The sequence below is a fragment of the Pinus tabuliformis genome, chromosome J, assembly GCF_031772625.1.
Source record: "Pinus tabuliformis cultivar Carrire ecotype Pingquan chromosome J, CPIR1, whole genome shotgun sequence".
In the NCBI taxonomy this organism is placed as follows: domain Eukaryota; kingdom Viridiplantae; phylum Streptophyta; class Pinopsida; order Pinales; family Pinaceae; genus Pinus; species Pinus tabuliformis.
The window spans coordinates 469,261,717-469,280,206 of NC_142295.1; positions in this window are offsets into that span (position 1 = coordinate 469,261,717).

Sequence of the window (18,490 nt, forward strand, 5' to 3'; positions counted from 1 at the left end):
TGATATCCCACATTTACGCTTGGAATATGGCGTGTGGTGATTATAACAAAAGAGAGATTTGGATCAACCAAATCTATGGTTGAGTGGTACGTGGATGTCCCCAAGTTTGTTGGTATTTTCATATATTAATAAGAGATATTTTTTATTTTGATTCATGTATACTTGTAGTGATTATGTTTGTTATATTATGGTTAATTTTCCATGGTTTTTGTGCAAGTTATTTTTTGGTTATATGACGTATGTTATCTATGGATCCTATCATAATTTGTTTAGTTATCTAAGGGTTAATGAATATATGGAAAAATAATTATGTGGAGATGGCATAAATACTTCTTGGTGATTCTTAGATGAATCTCATACTCTTATGATCATATATGCATTCATGACTTATAGCTTACAAGTTTTCCATGTGTTTGATGAAATGTATAGTGTGTTCTAGGCTGTCTACGTCAACTTTTTGACTTCAAGTTTGAATGATTAACATTTTTGTTATGAAAAATATGATTCTAGAAAGTTACAAGAAGTTTTGGGTAGTGGTCTGGAGACTAGCCTAAAAAAGTGGCTTAGATCCAAGGACTGCAAATACAAAAATTGAGATATGGGGTCATAACCACATGGAGAAAGGCACGTGAGTGTGGTTGGGGAATCATAATCGCTGTAGGTAGTGTAAAGGGTGAAATTATAGGTCTAGGTAAGTGAAATAGTGTTCCAATTCAGGGATTGACCACCTGGGGTGTTTCTTCACATCTTGGGTGATCTGTAGTCCCTATAGGATGTTATTTTGTGGCCATTTTTTAGGCCCCACTTCCTTAACTAGAACTAGGAGGTCAGTTCAGGTCATAGTGACACTTGTCTCATGTTTACCCTGGTGACCTTATGGATTTGGGTAAATGTGGGAGGATGTGTTACACGTTTTGGAGGAGCAAGATTAGTTGTGTATGAAAAAAGACAAAATTTAGTAATAGGTCGATGATATAAGTTCTAAAATTCAATAGATGTGTCCATTAGTTACAAATCATTCTTCTCATGCACTAGAAGATATTTCTTCTTATGAGTGAATGTCGTGCCTCGCATTCATTGAGAGTGCTTGCACGAAACTAGTTGTTGCAAATAGAATTATGCACTTTACCATTTCCAAGTTGTGCAGTAAGCGTATTAATTTTTCAGAATAGTATAATCAACAAATAGATCAAATTATGGAAAAAGGGCCTTCCCTTAGACATATTCTTCAACAACAAACCAAGGATTCCCAGGACATCTTCAGCTAGTTATAAGAATGGCAGGGGTTGCTTGCTAAGCGAAACCAACCACTTTACAAGCTATGAGAGAAAAGTAAAAAGTTCATGGAGGAAAATGAAGAGATTGATAATCAAATACTTGATCTTGAAGAATAATCCCACAAGCTGAAATCTATTATCTGGGATATTAAGTTGGTAGCTCAAGAAAAATATTCACAGCTTTGTAAGATTAATCTTAGTAAAGATGTATAATGGAGGACCTTAATTGGAACATGTGATAAGAAGCCAAATGAAAATACAAGCCAATAATTCATTGAGAAAGTATCTACTTTAACTAAAGCATGGAAAGACAAATTAGACTTATACAACTATTTTTATTGCACAATTCTATAGAGTATTCCTAATATGTGTCCTTCGTTTGTAAGAGAAGCGTATGCACAGGCATAAGAAGGATCAACATCAGTTTTGTAGCCATAGGAAGAACTTAGTGCAAAGGAAAAAGATTGACTCAGGGGCGAGTCAATAGTATGTGGTTAAGGCTTGCTGGGTCCTTCATTTTTATGATCAATTTTGGTGGAAAATAATTGTGAAATTAGGAAGCGCAAGTTGGGAAACAAATGGTTAATTTAGCCAGAAAATACCAACAAAAAAGGAGAAAGTGACAAGTGAAAGATGAGGTTTTTATACTGGAATTTTTCAAATCTATGAAAGGAGGAATGAGCTGCTAAAGTTGAAGAGATCAAGTAAATTTGGACAAAGCAGATAGAGATATCATCAAGTTGGTTGAAGTGAACCATATCAAGCAAGAGTAGACAATATTTAAGAAGTTGAATATTATATATAGGAACATAGAGAAAGCTACAAGAGAGGATATTAGGAAAAGACTGTTATGCTACTAGAATGAGGACTTGTTTTTTGTAGAAATATTTCATTGTAATCATGTTATAATCTTAAGTCCACAATGAATGCCTTGAAAGAACTTCTAAGAATATCTATGTTGAGTTATTATGGATTTTTCTATGAAATGTTGAATTGGCGTGAATATATATGAAGAGATAGTTGTTGGGAGCTATATCCTTGTTTATAAATGAATGTGATTGCAAATGTGTGCCTACTTTAAATTTTTTTATATCTCATGTTATGTTCTATGTGATGCATAAGTTTATTTCTTGCACAAGTATTATTCGGTAGATTTGTGAATGTTAATGTGTCTACTGTATATTTTATCTAAGGAAATGAACTTTTTCATCGTCTAAAACCTCAAATAACATTTATAACTCTCAATGTGCTTGGGTGAGAGCTTCTTCCCTCGAGAAAGATTGAGAATGTTGATGTCATGCTAGAATATAAAATGGGCCCTTTGTTGTCACCCTTCAGTTGAACCCTGGGCCTCTACAATAATAAAAAAATTGCCAACGTTCATCACACTTTATAACCAAGGTAATATACGATTTTATTAATATTATCTTATTTCTAAAGCAAATACATTCTAGAAATCAAATTAAGGGAAAACATATTTTACAAACGTTCAGACATCCAATGATCGTGTGCACCAAGGTTAGAGTTGCTTGTTTCCTTCGCTCTTTCCTCTTTCATATTTTCTTCCCCACCTTAGTTGTTGGATGTTGCCTTTGTATTCTTTAGTACTTTCCTCTTCCTTGTCTCTCAGATTCAGGGAGTTGTTGCCCAATAGGTCCCCCTCCTCTATGAGGTACTCTTAATATTAGTTAATATATATAGACTTGCACTATTTCTTTAATTCTATTTTTATATTGTTGCGATTCCATTAGGTTACAATGTTGCAATTCCATTATTTTACGTTAGTGAAATTCCTTTATTTCACAATACTACAGTTTCTTTAGCTTCCATTGTTGTGATTCCTTTAAGCCACTATTGTAATTCGATTATTTTCATTGCTAAAATTTCTTCATATTATATTGTTATTGTGTTAGATGCCACAATTCCAATTGATCTGCTTTATCATGATTTTGTTCATTTTACTTTGCAATAATTTGCAGGATTATATTTTTGGAATTTGCCACTAACCTTCAATACTCTATTTTTGGATTTAATCATATTATTTATGGTTTAATTCACAATAATTGAGTTATATTTTGTTTCTTTCATAAGAAAAGGAGTGAACTGATAATTTTAGTTTTCATTGAATTTCATCATCATTACAATTAAAACTCTATTACAACACATAGGATCACTTTATCACTTCATAAAGTGACCTTTTGGTTTATGTGTGATTTATTTTTTATAGAAGTGAATTTACTTTCCCATAGTCTAGATTAGCGGTGCATCCATTACATTTTTGCAATGTTTGGATTGCATTGTGAGCTTTTTGTGAAAATAGCTAATGAATTGATGATGAATTATAAATATTGAACTATGAAAATCATTTATACCACTACAACGACATGTACACAAACAAAATTATACTAAGAATTTATGGTACATGATAGCTCACAAGATTTTTACAAATTTCAAATTGATTATTAAATGAAAAACCCTTCCATTTTTTAATACTTCTCATGTCTACCATTAAGTAGGATACTTGCATCCATATATTTGATAATATTCATGAGTGTTGAAAACCCAAGAAATTGATTAGGACCAATATTTATGATTGACTACTAAAATATTTTTTCACCCAATCCCTACTACCTCAAATTTCCATTAATGTAGCTATGGTTAGGTAAGATAGATAGGTGCAATATGTCTTTCATGATAAACATGTTTAATTAATGTGCATAATCAAGAAAATTATATTATATTTTTCCCAATGATCCTCAACCATCAACCAATTCAACAATTCAAAATTAGGACCACATGGTGATGGTGTAATTGGTTTCATCTCCACTGCTGTTGTGAGCTAGTTAGTTCCTCAATTAGGGAAATTGATTATTATATCACAAACCCCTTCAATTGTTCCCATTTATTAAAAATAAAACTCTCCTACGCATATGACCTAAATTAATATAGTGTAATAGATGCAAAAGAAGAGCATGCGAAAGAAGAATATGATCTAGAGACATAAAAAACCGAAGCCAATATGGGCGGGGCCATGGATCAATGAAAACGTAAGGTCAAATTTCCTTGTGATATTTGTTAAGATAACCTCTAACTCACAAGTTCTAATATATGGATGAGATTCTTTAGCCTGTTAATGCAATTGGCTAGTAGGTAGTATTAGCCTATTGTTTTGACACATCGATTCCCTACCTAACCAAAACAACAAATGGTTGCACCACATCCTACTTCTCTTCAGGGAATTGAAGGAAAAAATATTCATGGAGGCTCATCATAAATACTCATATGCAATTAGATAGTGAACTTAGATAGAAATAACTATGAAACTATAGAAAGTGGTTCCTCTAGTAATTACTTATTCATCCCCACTAAATCAAATGCACCTATCATTATAGATAAGACTTTGTAGATAGTGATTTTCCCATATAAGTGTCTTCTTCATCAATTAAAACACAATTATAATGGTAGGGATTCCCAAAACTATAGTATCATTGAGAATTTATCCCAAGGCCCATGTGTCATGTCTACTTTGGAGGCTTTCAAAACCTATCATACATAATGCAGAGCCTTGTTGAATACGATTGGAGGGGTTTATCACTCAAAGTATAATATTATTTTTTCTATATTTACACATGTAGGTTTTTGTTATCCCATTAGATTTCCTTTAATATTTTTGTTCATGTCCTTAATATGGAAATTTATAGCACTATTTTCGATGAAGGATCCTCCACTTGTATCATGGCCTCAACATGCTGGAAACCTCCCAATTACCTAGAAATCATTCAATCAGCTACCACACTACAACGCTTTAACAACCATGCCTCTTTACCCAAGGGTGTTCTCCTTACATTTTCCATCGAGCTTAGGGAAAAACCATCATATTTGATGAAGAAGTAGTTGATGCTCTACTTGACTATAATTTACTCCTTCGGCATAGTTGGTTTTATGCTATGAATATTATCTTATCATTTGTCTTTCATATTATTTTCTTTCCCTATGAAAGAAAGATAGTCATGATTCATCAACTTACCTACTACATTAAATACAAAATTATCTCCTACAAACTCTTTGGTGTCATTTGTTAGTGACAACCCTTTAAGATATGTGATTTTTTTAAGAGTATCTTCAAGAACTAATCATTAATGGGAATTATTTTAATGGCACTACCTGATATTTCATATACAATTATTTCTCACACACATATGATCTCTTCCATTGCTAGTGTATTCCATAAATCAAATGACCCTTAGGTAGTGTCGTCACCTTCATATGTAGCCTCACATGGTGCGGATATTCTACTTCTAGTAGAATATATTACCTCTTGGTTAGTCCCTTCATCACCTCCTTATGTTTATTAGAAAAAACATCCAAATATGGAATATGATGATGTTTCTTTGCCCACATGGGCCATCACTCCACCTATTTCACATGACCCCCTTGGTATTAAGTTCCCTTCATTGTAGGCCATACTAGTGTTCATGGATTCAATTACTAATATAAGGGAGGATATGCTTCATGATTCCTATATTATCCCTGATCTAGAAATCATGGATCTTGGCAAACAAAATCTTGAATCAAGCCAGTGACATTCCTTAGGTATTTCAATGAAGTTCCACCCTTGGATCGAATCAAGTCTTGGATTTATGATATCAAAATCTCCACTAAATTATACAAACTAAGCCCATTTTTTTATGAGTCTCTTATATATCCACTATGTCTTGATAGGCATGATGAGGGAGCTATACTAGGCAATGAGGCTTCTCACTTTAAGGTACTTATGTGGTTCCTAATAATGATATGATTTTCAAATTCCACTGGAACCATCAAAATTTAGGATCTTTAAATTTCAACTCTATGTAGTGTTACCCTAATATGGTGCACCATATGACACTGGCAATGGCCCATGAGTTTGTACTCATCCATAGGAATCCTTGGGCTATGCTTGGTTGTATGAACTCCTATTAGACTGTGGGATGTGAGCACTTTTTATTTTTTACTGTTGATTATTTTGACTTGATAATTATCATGCTTGGTGCTTGATTTGAATTTGTTAGTCACATACAATTAGATTATCATCAACCCACACATGGTGAGACCAAGATGTTACATATGTTAATCCTCTAGCTATGTTTAAATTTGTCACAATAATTGAGCATTTATGTAAGCATGCATGTCCACAAAACATTGATTTTGAAGCACATCACTTTAAGTCATAAGTAAGAGACAATTAGACATATATAACACATAATAGATGAAAATCCCCTAAATATTATAAAATATAAAAAATAAAATAATATATGGTCATGTTATTATGTGAACCATGCTTTATTTCTTCCATTATGTGAATTAACCATGGTTCTAGTCATTCTATATGGTTTTTATAGGAGAGGGTGGATTTTCTATTGTAATACCCACTAGATATTGGGTACATTTTCTTGATCTTGGCATATAGGGGTACGTATTTCATTACCATCCACATTGCATTATTAACATTCAATCTCATTTTCATTACATCTTAGGTCTAATCCCATCACATTGTGACATTAACATCTCTTTATTTGCATCTCATAACTTATTTGGTAGAGCCTTCCTCTTCACGGATGTGATATATTAGAACGTATTTTCAATTTTTGTGTCTTTACTATACCATTTAGGAATCCCAAAACCCCTCCTCTAAGCCGACAATGACTTTGAAAATGAAACTCACGTTCTCTCTTTCTTATTATATTTTTTCCATACCCAAAGGAGGATTTTGAAACACTTGAATTATGATGTGATTGCTAATACATATTTCGTTTCTTACTTTTTCATGATGATGTATTATTTTTTTCCATTTATTTAATTACTATCATTGCAGTCATATTTTTGTTGGTATCACTCTGATATTTTGCATGGTGTTTTTACCCTTCCTAGAGAGACCACTGCAATGAGTGGATTTCCTTTGTCATCCTCTTTATTTAATCTTTTTGAAGGTGGTTTCTTTAGGAGAACAATTTTATATCTTATATAGCAATTGTTTCTCCGAAAATATCTTCCTTTTTTTCTTCTCGTGCTCATTAAACATTGAAATATGATGAGCTTACTCTTCTCCATTTCTCTAGCTCATTAGAATAATGAAAAGGATATTGAGAATCTTTTTACCTCTTTTTTAGGCTCATAAAAACTGAAAAAAAAAAATAAACCTTATATCAAGCATACTACTACCTCTTCTTTGAGCTCGTTAAACCATGAAGAAGACATCTTATCAAGAATCACTTTACCTCTTTTTCAAGCTCATTGAAACTATACAGAAAAGCCACTATCGAGATTAGTTTTCTTATCTTTTGTGCTTGTTAAACAATGAAGGCTATACCAAAACAAAAACAAAAAAAAAAGAGATTGGGGAAACATATTTCTAGTCTATCATTGAAAATAGCAAGTTAGGAACACTTGGCCCTTGAACATGGAACTTGTTTGAGTTAGTATCTCAAAAATGAGTTTTAGCTTTCCTAGGAGTCATACCATACATATCAATCTTTTTTATTCTTTGGATAGTTACTCTTCTATCCATTATGGAGCATTCTTTAATTCCTCCTACATTGTTGCATGATATCACATAGTGATAATTAGTTAATGTTCCCATGTCACTTTTGTGTGTCATGATGATATATGTTTAAGGGAATTCAAAAACTCAGGTGGTTGTTTGTAGTCCTTGTTAAAATTTTGTGTTCACCATCCCTACATAAGTTGTACTTGGTGACTTCATATATTCATGTATTCTCTTGATATATGTCTTGTTAATTGATGAAGAATATGTCAAGACTCTTCTTCAATAGATATTTTCTTATTGACCTCATCTCATTATCTAGCAAATAAATCTATGAAATAGTACTACATTGGAGCTTGTAGAAATTAGTCGCACATTTCCTCATAGTTGATAGTGTGTTTAGCTCATTAAATCTTGATCAATTGATTGTATTAGTGCTAAATGTTAGCTCATTTATTCACACTCAGTGGATTTTATTAGGTACCTTGGGGTCCATTTTCATTATTTTTGGGACTCCTTGAATCTATTAATGGTATTTCTTAATGACAAATAATTAAATGGGTTCTGCCAAGGTTGACATCAACTTGTCTATTTTCATGAAGTAGATTCACATCATTAAGGTTGGAAAGAAAACCTTTGTTTTTGGGACATCTTACTCTTATATGGAACCCCACCTAAACTTTGATGGAGTATATACCATAACATGTACTTTGAATACTAATATGGGGAACCTCTCTTCTATATTTCCATAGTCTTATTGGTGCATACTATGCCATATGTAACACCCCTTCTCGACCCCTAGAATGTAAATAACATGTAAATGAACAATTAGGTTGATGAGTTGGAACACATTAAATAGGAGTGAGCCGAGGACAAGTTTTGAGAGTCATGGTGCCTAGATTCATGCACATATATGTGTTATATGGTTCATTGTGCTCATGTGCATGAATATGTTGTCTTTTGAGGCTAGTATGCTTGTGTACACATGTTTTATATTTTGAGGCTTGAATTATTGGTAATGTAATTATGCAAAGAAAAAGATGAAATGAGAATGGGGGGTTGAGGTTCCATGGATGGGTAAAAGAGGCACTTATGATTTAATAATCATAAAAGGTTCCCACACAAAAATCCAAAGTCCATCAAGGGCTTAGGGAGTTCCATGTTGCATAAAATAAGAATGCATACAAAAGAGACAGATGTTCAACACAGTAAAGGGGAATGTAAGGGATGAGTATGGACTATTCCAATAGATTATGCTACCATATGACCATGGTAACATGGAGTCCATGCAGAAATGAAAAAGTATAATGGTACATGGTAGCCCCATGAGGGTAGTGGAACTCTTGTAATTCATAACGCTATTGATCGGAAGTTCTTGAGCTTGATACTTTAGTCATGTAAGTCCTAGCACGATCTTTGCATACAGGCTTGTGAGGGTAGTGGAACTCCTAGAAGCCACACATTAGGGAAATGTTGAAGTCTAAAATGGGCCTCGTAAGGAATATTATAAAATAATAGTGGAAATAATAAAATAATATTAGATTACATCATGAAATTTTAGAGGGAGAATTGACAAAACTACTTTTTGAACTCATATTTTAAACTTATCACCATACAATTTTATCTAAATTTCATGTGGGAGAAATCATTAGATGTGGAATTTAATTCCTCATCTAAGGAGTATCGATGTTGCATACTTTCGATGGACCCTGCTACATGAAAAGATGTGACTATAATCAAAATTTTCATGTACTTCTCATTTTTCATGTAGTAGGGTCCATTGAAAATGTGCAACATGGGTACTCCTTAGATGAGGAATTAAATTTTGTATCCAACAAGTGGTCTAGATCAAAATTTGATTAAAACCATAGGGAGATAAGTTGAAAATATGAGTTGAAAAATAAATTTTTTATTTATTTTTATTTTTTCATCTTCTTACTTTTTTACTCCAAAAGTGGTGAATCATCCCCCATAGTTGACATCATCATATTTAATCCTATTGGTTCTTATAAAGTTGATTTTGGTTGTACATTTTTGTTTTGAAGCTCATTATTAGACCTCACAATTTCTCTAATGTGACCTGCTAATTGGAGGTTGTTGAGATTGGTATTTTTGTTGTGTGAGGCCTTGAAGGCTACCTAAAAGGTTTTTGAGCACAATTGAACTCCTAGAATCCATATGACGTGTTTCATGGAGCCCCACTTCTATATAATAAGTGAGTGGGTAAGACATTTTTTTTAATAAAGGGGTGTTAGTTTTCTGGCATCCAATACTATATGCCCTCGAATCTAGCTAGTGTGGGAGGGGGTTATAGTTATCAATATGTTAGAGTTCTAGCTATTAGTGGAACTTAGTGAAACCACAAGACTGTTGGTTGGAGGCTACCAATGTTGGAATCTTGGAAAAAAGTTGTTGTTACTAGGTATGTACTAGGTTTTGAGTGTTGGTGTCCATGGATTCAAAGCCCTGGATCGTGAGTGACCCATTGTTGAAAGATAATGAACAACATAGCATAGGATGGGTGGAACATTGAAGGATTTTAGCCATTTTCCATGGATTAAAAGATAAGCACTTAACTTCTATAATTATTTGTATTGCAATGTTTTTATTTTCTTGGTAAAATGTATCGCTAGTTTAATTAAGCATATTTATGTTAAAATATACTATTTACATGCATTTCATATTGACAATTGTTTAGTTGTGTATGGAATTATTCCATAATTCCGAAAATAAAGATGAATTTTTTGGTTACAATTTGGCAAGGATTTTTTGTATGGAATTGAGGCTTCAATAGAGGCATGAATAAGCTTACAATGGTTAGGTTTATGTTACAGATGGTGGTAGAGCCGAGGTTGAAAATTTGGGCTTGTAAAGGCTAATAATAAGTGTGGTGTGCAAAGGTTATAGAAAATCACTTGACAAAATACTGTTGGATGTATGCCTACCATGTGTTTGTCAGAATTTCCCAAGTGAAATTGGTGCAATTTCTAAGAAAATTGGGGAAATTGGAAGAAATTCAATGAAAATTTGTGGAAGGAATTATAGGTTACCAATAGGGTCCAAGGATAGTGCCTTCGATGGAAGACTTCAGGGAAACTTTTGTAAAATCCCTAAATTGCTGACAATTTCCATGAAAAATCCTATGGAACTTGGTCAAAGGTTGTCAAAGTGCAAGTTAGAGGGGTGGTAGGCGTTGATCTACAACAATATCACATTTGATGGCCAAGATCAACTATGCAACTTGCTTTGAGGTTGAATTTTGATAAGAAAGGAAACATTAATGATGGTATTATTTCAATGTTTCTATGCCACACTAAAAGTGAGTTAGAGCCCCTATCCAAGGTAAAAAAAAGTTCTCTTATTGGCTCATGCACCTGGAGGGTGGTTTCACCTTTTCTCTCAATAAAGTGTTGTTAAACAGTGTGTGGTTTATCGATAAAAAATTGTACCATGAAATATCTAATGGTTGAGTTTGATTATGGGTAGCCCCTCATGGTCAAAGTTTATTGGGGTGGGATAGTGGAAGGTTGCACCCTGTGGACCATTATATGTCAATTGTTAATGGTCACATATCAATGGTTGAGATTGATCACATGCCCCCTTCATAGTTTAGGTTTGTTTGGGGATCCACAATTGGGATATACCCTACATCACCTAGCCTCGATCGACACCGAAGATTAATTATCGCCCACTCCCCTCCCCCAAGCTTGAAACTACTGCTAGGGGGGCCACATTACCAGTGGTTTAATCAAGGAGGTATAGTGGGTGTGTGACAAGAAGACTCAGTAGGACAAGTAGAAAGCCATTTAGGCACAAGGGAATAATAGGTGTTGATAGGGTAGCTTACATGGATGATTGATGTGGCATTCCAAATTAGCATGAAGTTATTAGGAAGCTAATATATTATATGTTGGGTCTTATACCTTGGAATTTAAAATTAATTTTGAAAAGAGGTGAAGCATCTTGATGTCAAGGCGTTGATATGACTCAGTAAAACCACATCAATATGCCATCATGATGACATAATAATAATGTAACATGTATTAGATCTTGGAACTTGGACAAACTTGGAATGAAGGAAACAAGGAACCCCAAGGGAAAACATTGAGATGATGTGGTGGAGCCACATAGGCACAAGTTAGCTTGTGTGGACATATGAGGTGGAAATCCACATCACCATGAAATTAGGATGGCATGATCATATCATGATGTATATCAAATTTTATACTTTGACAATTTTAATTGAATAGAAGGAAAGATAAGGGAGTCTAGTGCTCTAACATTAAAATGACATAGCATGGGAGAGGAACCCACTGAATATTTGGGATTCAAAATTTGGGAGTTTTCAACTGGTTAGAAGGAATTTGGAAGAGCCTGATGTCAATATTCCAATTTCGAGATGCTATGATGATGTGACATGGAAGAGGACCCCACAAGATCTTAGGCCTTTGGATCCTGGGAATTTTTGAGTGAATATAATAAAAACCATGAGAACCTAAAGTAGATATATTTGTTAACAATGTATATCCTCAAAGGGGTTTTTTTTAATAATTTTGTTAAAAAGAAAAAGGGACCTTGATAAATGTATAAGGAAAGGTTTCATGTATTCAACTATTAGGGGAGTTGACATAGACCAGTTCAAGCCCAATAGAACTAGGAAAAAACAAAATTTCAAGAAGTCAATGATCTTCTCTAAGGAAAAATGGAAAGAAAAAAAATATGGATTTTATATGTCTGAATACAGTTGTAGGATACAACTATAGGTGAATTGACTGGTTCAAGCAATTTTATATTAATAATTATAACTAACTAGAATAGTCCAACCGAGGGACGAAGCATACAGTGACTTCAATAGAGTGTAACTCATCAATTAGAGCTCATATTTGAGCATTGAAGTAGTCATTAGAAACCTATGAAGGAAGAGAATATAACTACCAACCTAGAATTTTGGATTGAGGTAGGAAATGTCCTAATAATTTCAAAAAAATCTCACAAGTGGCTTCTAAAGCAGAACTAATATGAAGACTAGGATTTCAGGGATACTAAAGGGTACTATAGTCATGAAGAATAGGTTGGAGCTATGAATTTGAGGAGGGATAAAGCTCTAACAAAGTCAAATGGGCAAGGGAAAGATAGTCCATAGGATAAGGATGTGGTCAAAACGGTAAGGAGATTCCAAATGGTAGTGCTTATCTATAACATTGATAATGAGAAGTTGATATAAGAACAACTATAGATTAATTCCAAAATATTACATATCTTGAATGAATTATAGAAGAGAATAAACTAGGGGTTTGATTCTTGGAAATAAGAGAAGCATGACTCAAAATTAGGGGAAAAGGTACTAAGGGTTACAAAAACTCTAGGAGTGCTATTGGGTGCCATCATTTTGTAGCAGCAAAACCCACTAAGAGAGACCATGCTTATTCAGGGTCAAAAAGTAGTTTCAATAGGTCACCAAGATAGTCAACAAGGAAATAAGACCCGAAAAATTTTCTAGGGGAATTCAAAATTATCAAACCATCCACCTTTAGTGGTGAACATAAAAAGATGGGAGAGGTTGAATCTTCACTACTGGAAATGAATAAGTACCTACAACTACATGACCATTCCTCTAATTTAGGAACACAAATTGTCACTTGTCACTTAAAGGGAAAATAAAATCTATGGTTCAAGAAGATCAAAGAAGTAAAAGAGCTAAATGAGAATAATATTTTGTGCAATGAGTTTAATAATTACTTCCAAAGGAAATACCTATCATAACATTGCTATGAGATGAAAATGCAGGATTATTCGAACCCAAGTTGGTAAATATGACGATGGAAGAATATGGTAGAAATTTCATTGGTTTACTAAATATGTGGATTTTAACAAAGATGAAAACACAAATATATGTGAGTGGATTACCACCATTGTGTGGTGACATAATGAAATTTGATGAACCAATGGCCTTATATGAAGCTATGAGGAAGGCATAGTACCTCTAGGAGCAAGGTGAAAGTAAGATTTCCTTCCAAAAGGCTAGTGATGAAAAGAAAAGAATTAAGGTGAAGAAAAGGAAGATGGGGTTCAAACCTTCAATCTTCATGGAAAATTATTAAGAAAATTTGCAAACTCATCCAACCCATAATGAACTAAAGTGGGTTGATTTCTTGAATAAAGGACCAAAATTTCAAACCATTAGTTGTTGGGATTGTGGAGGAGAGAATTTGTACATGGATTTCCCACATAAAGAGGGGAAAATGAGGGTTGTACATAATATTCAAAGAGTTGATATGGTAGAGGACATGGGAAAAAACATGACCAAGCCCCTTGCATATTTGGACAATAGGCAAGTTGAGAACTAAGCGTGCATGGTTGGAATGGAATGTAAGTTAAATAATCATCCCATTACTATTTTAATAGATTCCAAATATAGCCATATTTATCTTTATCCTAAGTTGGTTGAGAGAATTAATTTGAAGAAGACTAGGTATAGTAGGCCTTGGTTAGTTCAATTAACCGCTAGAGCTAAAAGAAGAATAAACAAATTGGTGAAAGAATTTCTCATCAATATGAATGGGCTAGAAAAAATTTGTAAATTTGAACATAATATCATTTGGATCATATGATTGTATAATTGGAATGGATTTGATGTAAAATCACCATGAAATACTAGGAAATTACAACAATATGTTTAGTTTCCTAAGGGATGAAGGGACAAATGCAGGGGATACCAATGTCAATTTCTATTAGGGAGATATCAACTATGTAGTTAGAAAAGAATTTCAGAAAATGGTGCAAAATTTATGCAATGCACATGGAGGAGATGGCCAAGGATCAAGCACCAAGTCTTGGGGAACACCTAGCACTTTAGCAGTTCGAACATGTTTTTTCAGAAATCACAAGGATACCTCCTAAGAGTGACATTGACTTCTCTATCGATTTGGTACCTAGAGGCCATGTACCAGTGTCCAAAACACCATACAGGATGAGAACGAGAGAGACAAAGGAATTACAAATGTAGCTAGAATATCTTTGTAGGAAAGGACACATATGCCCATGTGTATTCCAGTGGGGTGCCCTAGTCTTATTTGTTAAAAATAAGGATGGTACAATGAGACTATGAATTGACTTACATTATCTAGACAAGGTCATAGTAAGGAATAAGTATCCATTTCCTAGGATAGATGATTTTTTTGACCACCTTATGGGAGGTAATGAATTTTCTAAAGTTGATTTAAGTTCAAGATATCATCACATAACAATTAAGGAAGAGTACATCAACAAGACAATATTTCAAACTTGATATAGGCATTATGAGTTCATAGTGCTACCATTTGGGTTATCTAATGCAATAGGTATTTTCATGTGCCTCATGAATGGTATATTTCGGAAATATTTGGATAAGCTTGTTATTGCATTTTTATGATATCCTCATATATTCCAAATATAAGGAAGAGCATGAACAACGTCTAAGGATAGTGCTATATATACTCAGGGAGGACCAGCTATGTGCCAAGCTAAGTAAGCGATCATTCTGCTAGTAAAACATTATTTGGGTCATATTATTTCAAAAGAATGGATATAAATATATCTATTGAAGATTAAAGCAATTAAAGGGTGTCTACAAACCAAAAATGTGATAGAGATAAGGTCTTTCATGAGTTTGGAAAGCTATTACAAAAGATTTATTAGAGGGTTTTAGAGGATATCCCATTCTATCACTTCCTTCAAAAGGGAAGGTGAAAAATTTGATTGGTCCCATAAATGTGAAGAGGCCTTTCAAAATTTGAAGAGATTGATAACAAGTGCACCTATATTGAAGATAATTGACCCAGATAAAGACTTCCTAGTGTGCACAGATGCATGTAAAGAAGGCCCAAGAGGAGTTTTCATGTAGAATGGACATGTGATATGTTATGAATCCACAAAAATAAAGGAATCCATTATAAATTCCTTGAAGATGTGGAGGCACTAACTCATGGTAAAGAGGCTTGAGTTAAGAACTAACCATAGTTGGTTAAATTATTTTTTTTGGAAGTCACATTTAAATGCAAGGAAAATCAGATGGCTATAATTTTTCGATTATTACTACTTTGAAACTAAGCACATAAATGGAAAGGGAAATAAAGTGGTGGATGCACTTAGTTGGAAGGTACATGAAATTCATGCTACAATCATAAGCACAGGCAAATATGAATTAAAAAATAGAATTTTAGAGGCTCAAAATTCATATTGGTAGTACATGGAAATGAAAAGAAACCTACAACAAGGAGTAATGCAACCCAAATATATGGATTATGATATTAAATAAGATGGAATTATTTTGTATAATGGTATAATTTGTGTTCCTAATGCTATCACCCAAATAATGATCACCTAGCCATTTTCTACTAGTATGATCTAAATACACCATATAGTATGAGTTTTAGAGATTAAAAATCACTTTCACCTTAGAAAATAATTTAGAGATCCAATTTTCCTAAATTATCTTTGTTTAACCACTTAAAAATATCCCATAAATCTATTTAAATAATTTCACGTTATTTTCGTATTTAACCATTCTGTGAAAATAATTGAAAATATTTTCATTCATCCATAGGAATAAATAAATAAATCACTATTTATTACTTATTTCTATCAGGCCAGGTTAGCTCAGAAATTAATGAGCGCAAAACAACTGAGTGTCTATTATTCATTCAACTATTATTATTTATACAAATACAAAAACGGATCAGTTCATATTCTAGATGACTGTCCGGCTTCACCTCATCCGTTTCGGATTAGGTGTCAACATTCCCCCCCTTAATCTGAAGGGATGTTGGTGAGTCCAAGCATCGTTCTGAATCTTTCAAGCTTTTCTCTTCCAAGCGCTTTGGTGAAGATGTCTGCAATTTGCTCGTTTGTGGAACAATGACGGAGATGGATTGTTTTGGCCTCAACATGATGTCGGATCAGATGATATTTAGTATTGATGTGCTTAGTACGATCATGGAATTTTGGATTCTTGGCCAACTTTATTGCAGATGTGTTATCAATCATGAGTGGAGTAGATTGTATTTGTTTTACTTGCAAATCTTCAAGAATTTTCCTGAGCCACACAATTTCTTTCGTTGCTTCAGCTGCTGCCACGTATTCTGCTTCTGTTGTGGAATCTGCTGGTACTGATTGTTTGCGTGATCTCCAGGAGACAGCTCCTGATCCAAGACTCATAGCATATCCTGAAGTAGATACCCCAGTTTCTTTGTCTCCATCGAAGTCTGAATCAGAGTATCCAATCAAGTTGAAGTCGTCCACCTGTGTATACTTGATTCCAAGGTCTTGAGTTCCCTTCAAGTACCTTAGAACTCTTTTTGCAGCAGACCAATGTCCCTCACAAGGCTTTTGCATAAACCTGGAGAGGATTCCAACAGCAAATGAAATGTCTGGTCTGGTAGTAGTGAGGTAGATGAGACTTCCTACAAGCTGTCTATACTTTGTTGCATCCTCAAATTCTTTTCCTTCAGTAGATGTGAGCTTCAAGTTTTGTTCCATTGGAGTAGAAAGGGGATTGCACTCTGTCATGCCAAATCTGTATAACAAATCTCCAATGTATTTCTTTTGAGAAAGAAATATGGACTTTGGATGTTGGGTTACTTCAATGCCAAGATAGTAATGAACATAGCCTAAATCAGTCATTTCAAAAAAATTTCCTAATTCTTTCTTTATGGATGCAATATAGCTTTCATTGTTCCCTGTCATTAAAAGATCATCTACATATACCACAAGATATACAACTGTTTTTCCAACTTTCTTGACAAATAAAGTTGCATCATCAAGATCAAAATGTTTGAAGTTGAGTTTCAGAAGATGCTCAGTTAGTTTTTCATACCAGGCTCGTGGTGCTTGTTTGAGGCCATACAAGGACTTCACAAGTTTGCATACTTTGTGTTCATGTCCTTTCACAGCAAATCCTTCAGGCTGGGACATAAAAACATTCTCTTTTAGATCTCCATTCAAGAATGCAGTTTTTACATCCATTTGATGGACTTTCCAATCGTTCTGAGCAGCTAGTGCCAAGAGTGTCCGGATGGTGGCCCATTTTGCTGTGGGAGCAAAAGTTTCCTCATAATCGACCCCTTCCTTCTGTGCAAATCCTTTTGCCACAAGCCTAGCTTTGTGCTTGTCAAGTGAGCCATCAGCTTTGTACTTGTTCTTGTAGACCCACTTGCAGCCAATTGGTTTGGTTCCAAATGGAGGATCAACCAGCTTCCAAGTGCCATTCTTTATGAGGGCATCATACTCCTTCTGCATCGCTTCTTTCCATTCATCATGAGAAGCAGCTTCTTTGAAGGAAGTTGGTTCAAAATCTGTAGACAAGTTCAATTCACAATCATAAGTAACATCCATATCAACAGGTGAATTAGAGTTATCTACATCACCTCCATCTTGTCGGTTTGTATTTCTGGTTCCTGTTTTTCCAATTTCATCAGGATGAACACTTTCAAGTGTCTTTGTTAGCCACTTTGGGGGACCTTTCTGAGATGGTCCAGGCTGTTTTGTTGATTGAGTTGGGTCTGAATCAAGATTGAGTCTCCCAATTCTATCAATTACATCACTTAAAGCATCATCCGTTGTTGGAGGGTCATGCAGGGGAGATTGTTCTTCAGAAGAAGATTCCACATGTTGATCTAGTATAGGAATCCCCCCTTCAAGATGTGGAATCTGA